Source organism: Carlito syrichta, unplaced genomic scaffold (assembly GCF_000164805.1).
Source record: "Carlito syrichta isolate Samal-C Ts95f unplaced genomic scaffold, Tarsius_syrichta-2.0.1 Scaffold316858, whole genome shotgun sequence".
In the NCBI taxonomy this organism is placed as follows: Eukaryota; Metazoa; Chordata; class Mammalia; order Primates; family Tarsiidae; genus Carlito; species Carlito syrichta.
In genome coordinates, this window is record NW_007260954.1 from 80,431 (window position 1) to 96,190 (window position 15,760).

Genomic DNA, 15,760 nt, shown 5'->3' on the forward strand with positions numbered 1-15,760 from the left:
TGTGTATAGTGATAGACAGAAGCTCTGTTTCAATCTTCTGCACATGACCAACCAGTTTTCCCAGCACCATTTACTGAATAGGTTCTCCTCTCCCTAGTGGTTGTTATTGGAGGCTTGTCAAAGATGAGTTGGTTGAGAAACTGAGGATTTGCTTCCGGAAGCTCTATCCTGTTCCATTGATCTATGTGCCTGTTCTTATAACATACCAGGTGGTTTTGATTACTGTAGCTTTATAATAAAGTTTGAAGTCTGGAAGTGTGATACCTCCTGCTTTGTTTCTTTTGCTAAGGATTGTTTTGGCTATTTGTGGTCATTTATGTTTTCTTGTGAATTTCTATATTGTCATTTCCATGTCTGAGAAGAATGATGTTGGTAATTTAATGGATATTGTGTTGGATCTGTAGATTGCCCTTGGTAGGATGGACAGCTTAACAATGTTGATTCCTGCTATCCATGAGCATTTTTCCATTTGTTTGTGTCTTCTTGGATTTCTTTGAATTGTGTTTTGTAGTTCTCATTGCACAGGTCATCAATTCTCTGATTAGGAAGATCTCGAGGTATTTTTTTCTTTGTATGTGGCTATTTTGAATGGGATTGTGCTTTTTTCCCCTCCACCTGATTGTTGTTGGTGTATAAGAATGCACCTGTGTTTTGCACATTTATTTTGTACTCTGAAACTTTGCCAAAGTCTTTTATCAGTGCATGCAGGTTTTTGACAGATTCTCTTATATTTTCGAGGTATAGGATCCAACCTCAGCAAAGAGGGATAACTTAACTTCCTCCTTTCCTATTTGGATACCCCTGATTTCTTCTCTTGTCAAATTGCTCTAGCTAGAACTTCCAGCACAATGTTGAACAAGCGGGATGACAGTGGGTAGCCTTATCTTGTTCTGGTTTTCAGTGGAAATGTTTCCAGTTTCTGTCCATTTCTGTCCATTTAGCAATATGCTAGCTGTGGATTTATTGTTGATGGCACTTACTATTTTGAGGTATGTTTGTTCTACACCTAGGTGTTTGAGGGTTTTTATCAAGAAGAGATGCTGGATATATGTGTATTTTAAATTACTACATTTTTTACTTATACTCTAAGTAAATCTGCTGCCTCCTCATTTGCTCTGTTCTCTCTGTTCCCTGTTAGCCAAACCCCTTTTTTTCCATCATATTGTCCTCTACAAAAAAAAAAAAACCAAACTTAAATAAGATTTTCATGTCAAACATTTGTAGCTGTGGCCTTTACTGCCAAAGAGTTGGTCTCTGGTGGCAATGGTAGACAGTAGTATTTATAGGCCTAAACCATTCAACTCTTTTTCTGTCTCATGGTTCTGAGGTTCTGTCTTATTAACTCCATGTTCATGAGGCTTTCTGAAAGCTTAACACTTCTTGAAAAATCAATTCTATCTGACCTAACATATAGAGAAATTTAGTTCTCTACTTTTTCTGATTCTACCTTGTCATTAAAAAGACTCACTTATGTGTTCTGCTTACAATAGATAAATTATCTACATCAGTTTCCACTATTTAGCACAATTTTGGCATTTGCAGAATGGAGATATATTTCCAGTTCACTTTTTTTCTAGATGGTACAAGTGACTACTGTCAATGGTGTTTATCAGTCACACTTCCATTTCACTATAGACCAATTTAGAAGAGATTTCACATTCATAAAAGTAGATTGCAGGACACTCTGGCTTTGAGAATAAAGTTGGGCTTCAGATAAATCATTTGTCTCTCTAATTTTTAGTATCATCACCTGTATGATGGAAATTTATTTCATAATTTCCTTGAAGCATAAATGCTAATGTTGAGGAATCTTGCAAGGAACTTTTTACAGTTACCACTGCCAAGAGTACAGATTGTGTTTTATTCTAAAAGTTTGGCAGTCTGTTAATACAGACAATCCAGAAGTGATGTTAACCACAAAAGCTGACATTAATTTAGACATTTGTTCTAAATGCTTTGCATGTATTTTTTCAGTTGATCTTCACCTCTCACAATTTTCTCAGTAAGTTGAATTGCCATCCTTTGATTTGCTCAAGCTCTAAAACAGTAGATTCTTCCATGTATCTCACTTAAATACAATCCTTTAGTGCATCTTATCAACTCCAACCTCCTCTCACTTTTCATTGAAACTACAGCAGCAACCTTGTAATAGGTCTTCTGCTTTCACTTTTCCTTCCCTACAATCCATTTTCTATATAGTGGATGGAATGAACTTTTAAAAATGCCAATCAGAGAATGTCACGACCTGTTTTAACCTTCCAGTGGCTTCAGAATTGCACTAAGATCCATTTTCTTTACCAGCATCACCCGACCACTGCCTGCTTGTCTGACCTATCTTTGTCATTTCTCTGTGCCCCCACTGTAGCCAACAAACAGATCTTGGTCTATTTTTCATAAATTCCAGGTTCATTTTCACCTCAGGGGCTTGGCATTTACTGCTTCTTCTTGCCAACAAAAGTTGTGACCCAAGTGTTTCATAACACTGGCTCTTTCTTGTGAAATGTTACCTCCTCAGTGCCACCTGTTCATGAATACTTCCTGGGGTATTGCAACAAGGACATTTTTGTTACTTTTACTATATTACATCTCTTGAGTGTCAAAATTACTTCTCAGGTGATATCCAGTCTCCTTAGATATATACCCTGGGGTAATCTGTCATTTGTGTACAGTTCCATGTTGTGTTATTTGCACAGATGCTAGTTTGAGATAAACAAAGACATAAATTATTATAGTGGAGAATTTCTCCCAGGGCCTGTTCCACTATCTAAGAGAGAAAAATCTGTCACATGCATATTTTATATAGGAAAGTGTTAAGCAAAAATCTATAAATTCAGGATCACTCTCCTGAAGAAACTCACATTATACATATATATGAATATGCATATTATATACACATACAAATATACAAATCATAAGTATATAGCTTGTGCAATTATTTACTGTGCAAACACACCCATAAGGCTAGCACTTATATTAAGAAACAGAGCATTGCTGGTATCTGAGAAGCCATCCTCACTTCTATTTTCAAGTACTCTACCTCCTATACACCCAAGGGTAATTATTATCTTGACTTCTAAAATATTACATTAGTTTTTCCTGGTTTTGAATTTTTTATAAATAGATCCACACTGTATGTACTATATCATATTATAAGAACAGAATCAAACAAAAAGACTTCAAACATTTGTGGAAAAATGGAGTTAAAACACAAAATAAGAACTATAAACTTAATTTCCCAACATAAGCTTCATCAAATTCTAAACAATTTTATAAGCAATGTTACCAACCACTTAGTCCATCCCTAAAGAATAGAGGATCCTGGAAATTTAACCATGTCAATGCATTTTTTAAACATGATTAACCAAAGAAAAACGGATACCCTTGAAAGATTTTTTAAAAAGAAATCAGAAGGAGGCAAAACAGAACTGTAAGGTGAATGCCTAATAATTCCCTCAGAAACTCTCACAAAATTGTCCTTGTTTGATGAGAGCAATGATCAGGAGCATTGCTGTGGTGAAGGTTTATCTTGTGGTGCTTTCTAGGCATTTTTCTGCTGACACTTTGGGTAACTTTCTCAAAATATTCTTATAATAAGCAGATGTTAGTGTTCTTTTGTCCTCTATAAAGTCATCAAGCAAAATGTCTTGAGCATCTAAAAAAACTGTTACTACGACCTTTCTTCTTAACTTCTCAACTTTTGCTTTGACCAAACCACCTCTACCTCTTGGTTGCCATTGCTTTGATTGTGTTTATCTTCAGGATTGTACTGGTAAAGTCATGTTTCATCTTCTGATTACAGTTCTTCAAAGAAGTGCTTCAGGATCTTGAACCCACTTATTTAAAAAGTTCTTTGAAAGTTCTGATCTTCTCTGTAGCTGATCTGGGTGCAATGGTTTGGCACTTACTGAATGAAAATTTTGCTCATCTTTAATTTTTAAATCAGAATTGTGTAAACTGAGCCAGTTGAGACATTCATATTGTTGTCTATTGCTTGTTTTGTTAATCACAGAACTTTTCAATTTTCCTTGCAAAACGATGTGGATGGTCTGCAGCTGTAAGCTATATCTTCAACATTGTTTTAAACTTGCTTTAAAAAAGTTGCATTTGTAAACTGCTTATTTCTTTGAGGCATTGTTCTCATAAACTTTTCATAAAGCATCAATTATTTCACCATTCTTTCACCAAGCTTCACCATAAACTTGATGTTTTTCCTTGCTTTGGTCTTAACAGAATTCATGCTACTCTGATAGGGGCTTTTTTTCAAATGAATATCCTATTCTTCTTAGAATAAGATACCATTCAGACATGCTATAACAAATTAGTACAAGTTCATTTAGGTTTAAAACAATTTTGAAATCCATGCATAGTTTTTTTTTCAAAATATGCATTTTCCATGAACATTTGAAGACATCTCATACTGTATGTGTTTTTTCTGAAGAGTATGTTTTCAAAGATTTAATCTATGTTGCAATGAATATCTGCAAATTTTTAAACATTGTGCTATGTTATCAACTAATTGAGTATATGAAATATATTTCACTTGGCTTATTTCCAAGGTCTTTTTTTGCTATTATAAGCAGTGCTACAATGGATATTCTTATAAATGTTGTTTGGTAACATGTGTGTGCACTTTTGTTGGGTGTATGACTAGGAGTAGAATTACTTAGTCATACAGTGTTCGTTTGTTCATCTTAAATCAGTGCAGCCAAAATGTTTTCCAAAGTGACTGTACCAAATTTTACCCATAATATTACCATCCTCTTGTATCATGCAAGTATAATAAAGGTGCAAGTGCAAGGTAGGCACAGAATACAACATTGATTTAACTTAAACCATCATCTCCAAGTTATGTTCATTTTTCTAAATCAATTAAATATGAACTTCAAAAAAATAGAATGCTTCTTCCCATTCTGCAGTCATTTCCAGAGGGATGCTGGCTTCAAAGAATGCCAGAACTCTAATTATGGCAAATCAGCAGAAACCTGCCATAATCAGACAGCATGATATACAGAAAAACCACAGGACCTAATGCTAAAAGCTCTGTGTTCCAATCTGGGCTCAGTCCGCTAAAGGATCTAGATTATTAAAAACTTCCAGTTTTTCTATTTTATTAGCTTCTTCATCAATAAAATGGGAATTTAGAAAATTATTTAACTAAGTTTTTTGTGAGGCTTCAGTAAAATGTGTGGTATGCTTCTTTTTACCAAAAAGTGGTATAATCCCTACTTCAGCCAAGAATAAAAATAATAAGAAGAAAATGATGATTGATCTATTTGATGGACATTTATATATGTAAATAAGCATTCTTTGACCCTTCCTTGTCTTTTCAAAAACTCCTGAATTATTCTTGGAGATTCATATGGTTCTTTAGAGTCTGGTTTCACATATGGTCCTATAAGCAGAGCTGAAATAATTAGTCTTTGCCAATCCATGTATGTCATCCTGACCACAGGGATTATACTAGCATTGTAACTCTCAGAACTCTTTTAAAATTGTAGGTAGTCATTTCTCCTCCTAATTTTTTATAATAGTTTTATTGAGATAAAATTTATATATTATACAATTTACAATTTAGAGTGTACAATTTAATGCTTCCTTGTATATTCTCAGAGTTGTACAGACATTATTGCCATCTAATTTCAGAATATTTTCATCATCTCCAAAAGAAACCCTATCCCTATTAGCAGTCATTCTCCATTTTCCCCTAGCCCCACTTTTCCACAGACCAAGACAATTGTTGGATTTGCCTATTTTTTGATAGCTTACATAAATGGAATCATACAACATGCGGTCCTTTGTGACTGGCCACTTTAACTTAATGTAATATTTCAAAGTTTATCTATGTTGTAGCTTGGTTTCTGGTTTGAACAATCAATACAGTATTTTGGATAACACTCCTGCTGGATCTGTGAATGCCTCCTGAAGCTAAAAAGGGTTGAAGATCCCTTAGTAGTCCCCTCTTATATTGGATTATGCTACACTGAAATTTAATCTTCTTGTTTGTTTTTTTTTGAACAAAGCATTTCATTATTAAAATAGAAAGCTTTGTATAAAAGCGTTACAGATCAAAAGTTGTATTTACACGTATTGATCGAAGGTCCAATTATGCATCAAACACTGATTGGGCATGGCAACAGGCTACACAGACAGAATGCTTGGATTCCACCTCACTAAACAATCTGATTAATGCAGAAGAAGAAGGGGAGAACCTACACAGAAAATCTACTCAGAAACTAAATTGGCAGAGATGCCAAATTAGCAAATGGTTGAAAGTTACCCATCTCCTAAAAGGTACTTCTCCTTGTTACAGAAGAGATTAAAACCTACACATGAGCCTTGTGCCTAGCTTATAATTTTTTCAAGCAACTGCAGTGAACCATAGACTAGTTACTAATATCAAGCTACCCTGAAAAATGGTCCAAGAATTTATCTGAAATACTTCACATATGATCTGAAATAAACTTGGCAAACTATAATCGTACTCAAGTCTGATACCAAGCATTCAAGTCAGCCTACTCCTGAACTTTCACCATCCTAATTTCCCAGGATGCCTTTTCTAAGATGATTTTATATAGCATTATCCACAAGCTTTTGGATGATGACTATGTAAGCCAGACGTCCACTTAACCATAGGGCAATGACATTGGCAGCAACTAAGTCTCCATAGCGACAGCTTCTATAATAAGCACAGTCCCTGGAATATTCTCACAAAAGGCATCTGAAGAAAGATTCTCCACTTTGCAACAATTACCTAATCTTCCTCATGATTTGAAGACTTGTGTGCACCTTGACTCTGTTAAAAACGTCAACCAGTATGAATGCTGAATCATACCCATGTTTTTTTGTAAATAAGTTAGAGGGTCGCTCTCTGAAATTCAATTGATCTAGTTAGTTAATACTACTACTGTGTTTCTAAGTGCTTGAGTTTTATGGGTGGATTCCAGGGCTACTTCAACATAGACTAAATCAAATATACTTGCGTAAAATTGTCATGTAAAAAGAATCCAGAATCTGAGAGGCAGGAGAAGACCATTGGAAGTAGAGGGGGGAGATTATGAGTTGAGGCTGCAGGGAGCAGAGGAAAAACTACAAGAAGGCCACGTGTAACTAGCAATATACCTTTTGCAATGCTCCAGAAACATGTGTGTCTAGTGAGATTAACCTGGAGTTTTTTGAAAAACAGACTGGTCACCAAGATTCTTAACTCAGGTTTCAATCAGTGACACAAATGAAAACTTTAACAGGAGAGATTGGAGAAGTGGAAGGCAGGCAGTGAATCTTCCAGGTATCATACTTGCCTTTCAAATTCCTTTTTCAGACTTTTAAGTAAGCATGCACATTCCCAAAGCCATGGTACTTGACTAAATACACACGGACCCCAGTGGCATACCGTCAATCTTGCTGCCGGCAGAAACTGCAGCTGCAGATCCCCGGACAAGGCGGGCAGTGCCAGGTCGGATCCAGCAGAGCATTCCTGATCTCTTCACCAGAGCGACTTCCAAGGCAGAGGCCGAAGCACTGGTCTCGAACACCCCAGCAGTCTGGGCTTCTTCAATTTGGTTTGGTATCCATCGTTTTCTGGTGGCATTGATAACAAGTAGAGCCCAGCAAACGGTTATAGATTTCTCTCCAGAGTTGTTGCAGATGTTCTACAATGCTTCCTCTAATTTCTTCCACTGGACGAATTATACGTGGGAGGGTCACGAATGACCTGGAATGACGGATTCTGGGCATGTTGTCTTCAGTCATGTAGCCATCCATGACCTTCCTCACCAATATGTATGTATCCTTTTCCTCTTCCTCCTCCATGGGTAGAGAGCCAAGGGACCCCAGGATCCGGGACCTCGACCTGGTGAAAGGACGGACTCTCTGTTCAGGGTTTCTCCTGGAGAAGACACCTGGGAATTCTGGCCTGCGGGGTCTCTTTGACTGTGTCCTGGGCCTGGGAGGTTACGTCTTCCAGGGAAGGAGCCAGGAAAGCTTTCTAATTCTGACATGAGTTTTGCAAGCTTTGCTTTGTTTTGCTTTATATTTATTTATTTACTTCTAATTTATGTTTTATTTTGAAGATGTGAGGCACAATTCAGGATGAGGTATTCAAGTGGACTTTGCACAGGTAAACTTTCGTCCCTCCCTTTGGTCCCCCCACTTTGAGCCTTCCTTTGGGCCTCTCTTTGCCTGGTTTGAGATCAGGTACCCTTATTGATGTATGCCTGCTCCCACCCTGGCAGTATCCCACTACTGCCAATCCCTTTATTATAAAATTATGGTAAATATTCAGAGTTGTTTTGCTTTATATTTAAATCCTTTTTCTCCAAAAATTTCATGCCATTTTCATCTTCTGAATCAGAATGAGAATCGGTCACAGAATTCTCTGAAGGTTGGGGGACTCTACTGTCTTACTGGCTTCTCCCTTGGTGTTTTGCAGTGGACACTTCATGGCCACCCTGAGGGGTGCAGAGTGTCTGCCCTGGCTGCGTGTGCGGCAGCCTTCCCAGACTGCAGCTTCGTGTTTGCAAAATTATCAGGGGCAAGGCTTTCACAACCGTCATCAGAGGATGTCACGATTTCCATGGAAATCAAGTTCACATGGCTGAATTTCTTGACCTTCTTTACTCTGCTACCTTTTTGCCACTGGCGGCGGGCATCCATGCTGGCAGCAGGTGCCCAGGCCGGAGCTTGGAGCAGGACCATCCTGTTGTTTCTAACTCTGTGGGCAAAAAAAGTTTTTTCTCTTGTCTTCAAAATGTATTTCCTGAGTTACTGATGGTCTAAAATTGTGCTGAGCTTCCTTCTTCATGCCTCTTCTCACATTCACTGGAGATCTCTGTATGTCTGAATTTCTACAGTTTTACCTTTATGCTGTTCTTTTCATTTTGATCAGTGGAGTTCTTGACATTCAGCATTTTCCTCTACTCTCTAATCTGGTTACAAATAACCTTGGTTATAAGTAACATCTTTCCTTGCAAGCCATTTTCATCCTCATTAAAAACGCCTCTTTTGGCCAGGTGTAATGCCAGCAATTTGGGAAGCTGAAATTGGAGGATTCCTTGAGGCTAAACGTTCGAGACCAGGTTGGGCAACAAAGTAAGACCTCATTTCTACAAAAAAAAATATATATAGCTGAGTATGGTGGCACATGCCTGTGGTCTCAACTACTAGGAAGGCTGAGGCACATAAGAATTGCTTGAGATCAGGAGGTTGAGGCTGTGATGAGCCATGATTATGCCGCTGAGCTTCAGACTGGGCAACAGAGTGAGACCCTGACTCAAAAATAAATAAATAAATAAATAAACCTCTTTTCATGGTTAGAGTCAACCTTCTTATTTACTCCTGTTTCACAGTCTGTAATTCCTTGTTATGTTGCATCTCAGCAGACCAAAGCTGACAGATACATACTGGGCTTAATAATTCTGACATCTGTCTGAGATCTCTTATTCCACTTTATTTCTTTAATTCTTAATGATTCATTAACTAATTTTTTTCTACTTTTCTCTCCCAACATCCAGATCAGGGGGAATCCTGCCATTACAAATTCACAGGACAAAATCACCATGTACACATAACAGAAATGACAGAAAAAACAGTGGGAGAGTTTCTTTCTTTTTTTTTTTTTCCAAGTGTGCACTTTTATTGAACGAGTTGCTTTCTTTTAATGTATGACAGCCTAGTAGTGTCATCATTTCTTTATAAACTTAGTATAGTGTTTTGATATTTCTTTATAGGCTTTCTGGATTAGAAAATGTTAACTTTATTGCCTCCCAGACCTTTCCATTTCAACAGGTTAAATATTATTATGGCATACATGGGATTCTGCATCTTTTGCAAATTTGAAAAAATAAGATAAAAAATAAACCTGGGAAAATATCAGTTTGTTCATTGCTCAAGTTTATGTAATAAGTTAAGTGCATTTCTAAACAGCAGCATGCAAATACGCCTATGTATATTATCATAAATTTTTGTTGCTGTTGTGATTACTCAATGCTAATTATTTAATTTCATAGTAATTGTATCAGTTTTGCACTACTACTGATGCAATGGTCCAAAAAGTTTCAATTTTGTAAAATGAGCTGTTCCTCCACCCAACCAAAAGCAAAAACTACAGTGGTTAACAATGGAGGAGAGCCTGGAAATAAGACTGGGGGTAAAATGAAGACACAAATCAACAATTATCTTTTACATTAAATCAGTGTAGAGAATCACTCCAGATAAAACAGTATAAACAACTCTACTTTCCACTCCATGATTTATACTGTTTTATAGTTTTGGTATGTAATTAGACAAGAATCATTCACCAAGCACACATCATGTATATTCACTATAGTCCTGCTTGATGGGGTAATAACAAACTGAGCAAAACACAGGATTTGTTTTCAAGGATGTTACATTTAGGACAGTTGCCTGTCATTCAAACTTACTTTGCTAGCTCTCAGAAATGCTTAATTAAACAACAACGACAAAATATTCTTGAAAAGGTCCAGCACCTTAATATCGTGTTAAAAGAGTATTATGCTTAAAATAAAGTTTTCTTTGGATATTGTTTTGCTTTTTCCATTTAATCACAGAAATTATTCTATTTCAGGACATGTGAATTTCCTTCAAAAGTCAATATTTGACTAAAAAGATAGACATTATCTTAATTCAAAATAAACAGCATGGACAACAAAACAGCAGATTAAGGATTTAATGTAGTTTGGGGCTAGCTACTGAAAGGGAACATGTGATTCAACAGGGATAGTTGCTTGACCAGCCCATAATGTATGAAGTACACACTTGTAAGTACGGGATTGTAAAAATTGTTTTGGGGGGGTTTGGGGAATATGGCATTGAAGAGGAAATAAATTGAGTCTGAGCACTGTTAACTTTTTCCTAAAGGAAAGCAAAGATTCAGGGAAATCCTGCTTTCAGAAAGTGATATTTTGTTAAAGCCACCTCTGACTTGCCTTCTTTACTTTTTCCGAGGTTAACCATCCTAGCAATTTTCAGTCTACTACTTAAGACACATCATAGAGCTTTTTATAGAAAATTTAGTGGAGAGTGATCTTTGGCCAAACTAGGTAAAAGCTATTAGGAAGAACCTCAGATCTGATGCTTTTTCTTCTGACTAGACAATGGAAAGAAGATATGAATGATAAAAGATTAGAGAATAAAATGATTTTAATGTCAAAAGTGATACATCCTGTATGTACAAATATGACTATGTCATGATTTCAGATGAAGGTACAACTTTCTCAGTTCTCTCACAATTCCCTCTGGGGACTTAAACTACTCGATGCTACCAGACACACAGGTGAGGATTCTGACAGATGGAAAACTTACTGTCTCCCACTCTCTGGTGATGATCTTGCTTTATGATTTTTATAGAGATGCTGCAACATGTCTGATTGGTCACCACTAGCAAGAAAATGTTACAAAACTACCACTACTCATTTTTCAGTATTTACTTGTAATACCAGTACCCTGAAGGTTGATTTCTCAAGTATCCATGAGGTTTCTAACAAAACTAGACCATCTGCTTAGACTCATATAAGCTATTGAGCACTTGTTAGGTACTGAGCTAAACAACTTCGATGAATTATTTCATCTAGTCCTCAAGGAAACTTCAGAACTGGTTTCTATTTTTATCCCCATTTTATAGATTAGGGAAAGAGGTTAAAAGGATAGATAATTTATTTGATTGAGGTCATGAAGTTACCAAACTATGGTACCATAATTCAAACCCAGACCTATTTGTGTCATCTGCTAACTATTTTGTCATACTATTTCCTCTGCACAAGAAATATTTTAATGAATATATCTTCTTCTTAATTTCTATCTTTTCATATGATTTCTTTGATGTGGGTTTCTTTCTTATATTTGCTTTCCACTGTAATAACCATGATGTCTAATTGGGTAAAGTTAATTTTATTGTCAGTGCTTATTACTTTGATCATAAGTACAGATGAATAACTGTTTTCTTAAAGAAAAGAGAATTACTGTCTTATGATCACAACTTACTTTTATTTATATATACTAAGAATATTTAAGGAGCTGTCTCAGAGAATATGACATTTGGAAATAAAAAGAGCAATAACTTATCACCTAAACTTATTTTTTCTTTATCATAGAACTGTTGAACAATAGAATAAGATGGTTGCCTAAAAATAATTTCGGTTTTCTATTCTTTATATTCAGTAAAAGCTGAGATTCAAGGATTTAAAACTTATGCAAAATCAAGACACAAATAACCAATAGCAGAACCAGTCTCAAATGCTTTGATTTCCTTTAACTAGCCATTTAAAAATGATCTTCTCTTTTATCCACTCAATTCTGTTATTCTGAGCTTGTGTCTACAATGGGAGACTATGTAGAAATGTCTTAATAATGAGATAGACAACTGTGACCTAAAACGTTCTACTCAACATTATCATTTACATGATGTTTGGTACATTACTTAGTAAACTTGCTGCACAAAACCAAGGGACCAACAAAAAAAAATAGGCTAAAAATAATTTAATGAAGACTTTTTGAATGATGTTAACAAATAAACACTATTTGAATGTCTCAGTATAATTTATATGTTAGAATTTGACCAATCTTAACAACAGATCCTTACTTCTCTTCTAAATTCTGAACATCAGTTAGAATGATTGTCTTTGTTTCTGCTATTTTAGAAATATGCTTTAGTTGTTGTTTTGGTTAAGTGCCCTAGTTCTAAAAGAACGATTTACATTTCTAAATCTGAAAGTTAAAAATGATGTTCAAAATGACAGACATTAAGCAAAGAACTTCAATTTTGACAGCTTTTCTTTAATCAATGTCTGCTAAGTAAATCTATTTATAGGCATGTTTAATCAATTGAATTTCTTGATACTTAAAAGATTGCACATTTCTTTGCAAAATATTCAGTTTAAGACAAAAGAAAAACTTGTGCATGTCCTTTTGACTGGACCTATATCAGTACTTTAAAAGCTTTTTGCTGCTTTGAAACACAGGATTGGTTTTCTGACAATGATTTAAGTACTAATATTTACAGCATATTGCCCCTTTTTTTGTAATCATAAACCTGTTCAAATTTGGATATTAGAAGTAAACATATCAGTATAAAACATGCTGATCCTAGAAGAGGTATTTCTATCACATGAAAACACATATCATAGATAATGACAAAGGGTAGAAGTTTTTTTTTTTAAAGGAAAGAAAACAAAAACTTTTAGTCTTTCAGGCTCTTTATTTTTAGACAATGAGAACATTTTCAATTTATATTTTTGGACTAACTGGACTAAATGCACGGGCATCCTGGAAATATTAATTATTGGGTATTTCAAGCAGGCCAAGTAACTTGGCATGTTTTCAAACAAGAAAAATTTTGACAATTTTTGCAGGAGAAGCTGAGACTAAGGCAGAGAGGAAGAACCATAGAGGCAGAGTCAGTCTTTTCTTATATACCAGCTAACCAATTTGTTCTGACTCAATAATTGAATGCCCTTTTCAGAAAGGCCTTAAATGTAATAGGACCCACCTTTCTTGGAAGACCATTTAACAACTATATGTTGCTATTCAAGAATGACCTGTGAGATTCTCATTAACCTCCACCTTGATCTTACATGATTTATCAACATCTTTCTTCCAACCACATCCAATATTTTGCTCAGGATGAGTTTTGGTAAGTGTAATGTTATCCATCTTACTACATTCCTGGGGCTGTGTCAGCTTCCTGTTGGCCCTGCTCTAATTCTACTGATAAAAGGAGCATTCTTATTATCATTGAATTTTCTCACCCCTCCTGCTCTTGAGACCACTAGAAAGTGTGAATGGGTTCATTAGGTAAGCCTTGTTCAGAAACATTTGAGAAGGAAATCCTTGGAGAACAATGGTGAAAAAAGATGATTTGGTGTTAACAGTCTTTTTCAAGGTATAGAAGACCACTGCTTAATGTTTTCTTTAAACTATGCAGTTCTAACACAGCTTTAGCCTAATTATTCTGAGGTCAATTATTTTAAATAATAAAAATGAGGTATTAACTGTAGTGGACCTTCTTTTAGTGATTTCATGTAAACCTTCTAATCATGTAAAACAAAAAAAGACTTAAAAATATTTTAATTTCACAACATGAAAATCCACAAAGGTTTTTATAGGAACTTCCAATTCAAAGTAACCTAAAGATATCTTTCTTTCCTTCAAATTCTTACAAAATATGAAGCAAAACAAAACAAGCTAATTTCCCATTTTATATCTTCTATCTTATTAACCTCATCTTCTCATTAGCCCAATCCAGAAACACAGGAACTTTATCCTGGATTTCTTCTCTTGGTTATTTCCCACCACCATTAAACATGTTCTCACTTTTTTGAACATCTTTCTTCTTGGTCCCTTCCTCTTCATCCTCATTTCCTTGCCCTAGCACTCTTCCCTCATCCTTTTTACTTGGATACTGATATTATTCTCTATAATTTTCCTTCTTCCTTTATGCTTCCTTTCTCTAATACATCCTCACTGTCATCTCCAGAGTAATCCAATAAAGTTATCTAGTCAACTACAAAGTGAAAATTTAATTTTTGAATCAATCAGAGAATAAAACCTGAAGTCTTCTGCATAATATACTCAACTTTTCTTTGGATGAAACTTACATAAATGTTATCCCTGCCTGATTCTACAGCCCATTTTCCCTTTCTGAATTACTTAGTGCTGCCAGACCCTGTCAGACTTCCTCATGCTTTCACACCTGATATTCTTTTCATCTGTCATGCCTGCTGCTGATTGTCACCCAAGTGCCTATTCATCCTGTCAGTCTTAGCTCCAGGCTCCTCTGCTCCTTAAATACATCTTGGATTCTCCCAGGTAACTGTCAGCAACCTGCCTTAGGTTCTTTCTGCATTTGAAATGCAACTTTATTATAGCAACAATACATAGCATTATAATTTTTGGCTAGCATGCCTATTTCTATTCTATAAAGTCCTGAAGGCAAGGGCCAATTTTTCCCTTTTATTTGTATCCAGAGTACCTAATATAGAGCTTGATTAAAGTAGACATATAGTACATATTTTTGTAGAATACAGGAATTTGTTAAATAGTCTCCTCTATGAATGCAAGGACAGATGAACATGAGTATTCCCAAATATGATCAAGATTAAATAATTCTTAACCACTCATTCATGCTCACATCATGAACTCCAGGTCTTAAAACTGCATGACTTTTGTGACAAACTACATTCGATACTTATATAGTCACACCATCTGCCAATAGAGATAAATGGAGAGTAACAAGAGGATCTTTTACCACTAGTTGCCTGACAAATATCAGCTGGAAAATCTTTTCTGCTAGAATGTAGAAACCCTAAGTTCAGATGTTTCTACCTGTTCTGTGATTCCCAAGTTGTAATAGAAATGTACATTACAACACTTAAGGCATTAAGTGAATGATAAGCTCCTCATCTCTATTTTTTCCCTTTTAGGAATACGAAAAGATATGTATGAATTTCCAAAACAGATTTTGATTGTAGCAGGTAGATAGTGAACCTACTGATAACATAGATTTAGGTGTTTTCTAGGGATGCAAGAAGTAAGCATTACCTTTTCCATCCTATATCAGTTCTGTCAACAACTAGGAAGGTTGACTTTCTTTTATTTAAAACAACACATTTCTTCTTGATAAAAACCCTCAAACATCTAGGCATACGGGGAACATACCTCAAAATAGTAAAAGCCATCTACGAGAAACCTACAGCCAGCATACTCCTAAATGAACAAAAATTGGAACCATTTCCCCTGAAAACTGGAA

At 35.6% G+C, this 15,760-nt stretch overlaps 1 pseudogene; it reads right to left on the bottom strand.

Annotated features, from left to right (window-relative positions):
- Positions 1-7,314: 7,314 nt before the first annotated feature.
- On the bottom strand, positions 7,315-8,652 carry LOC103277283 (annotated as a pseudogene).
- Between the last annotated feature and the right edge of the window lie 7,108 nt (positions 8,653-15,760).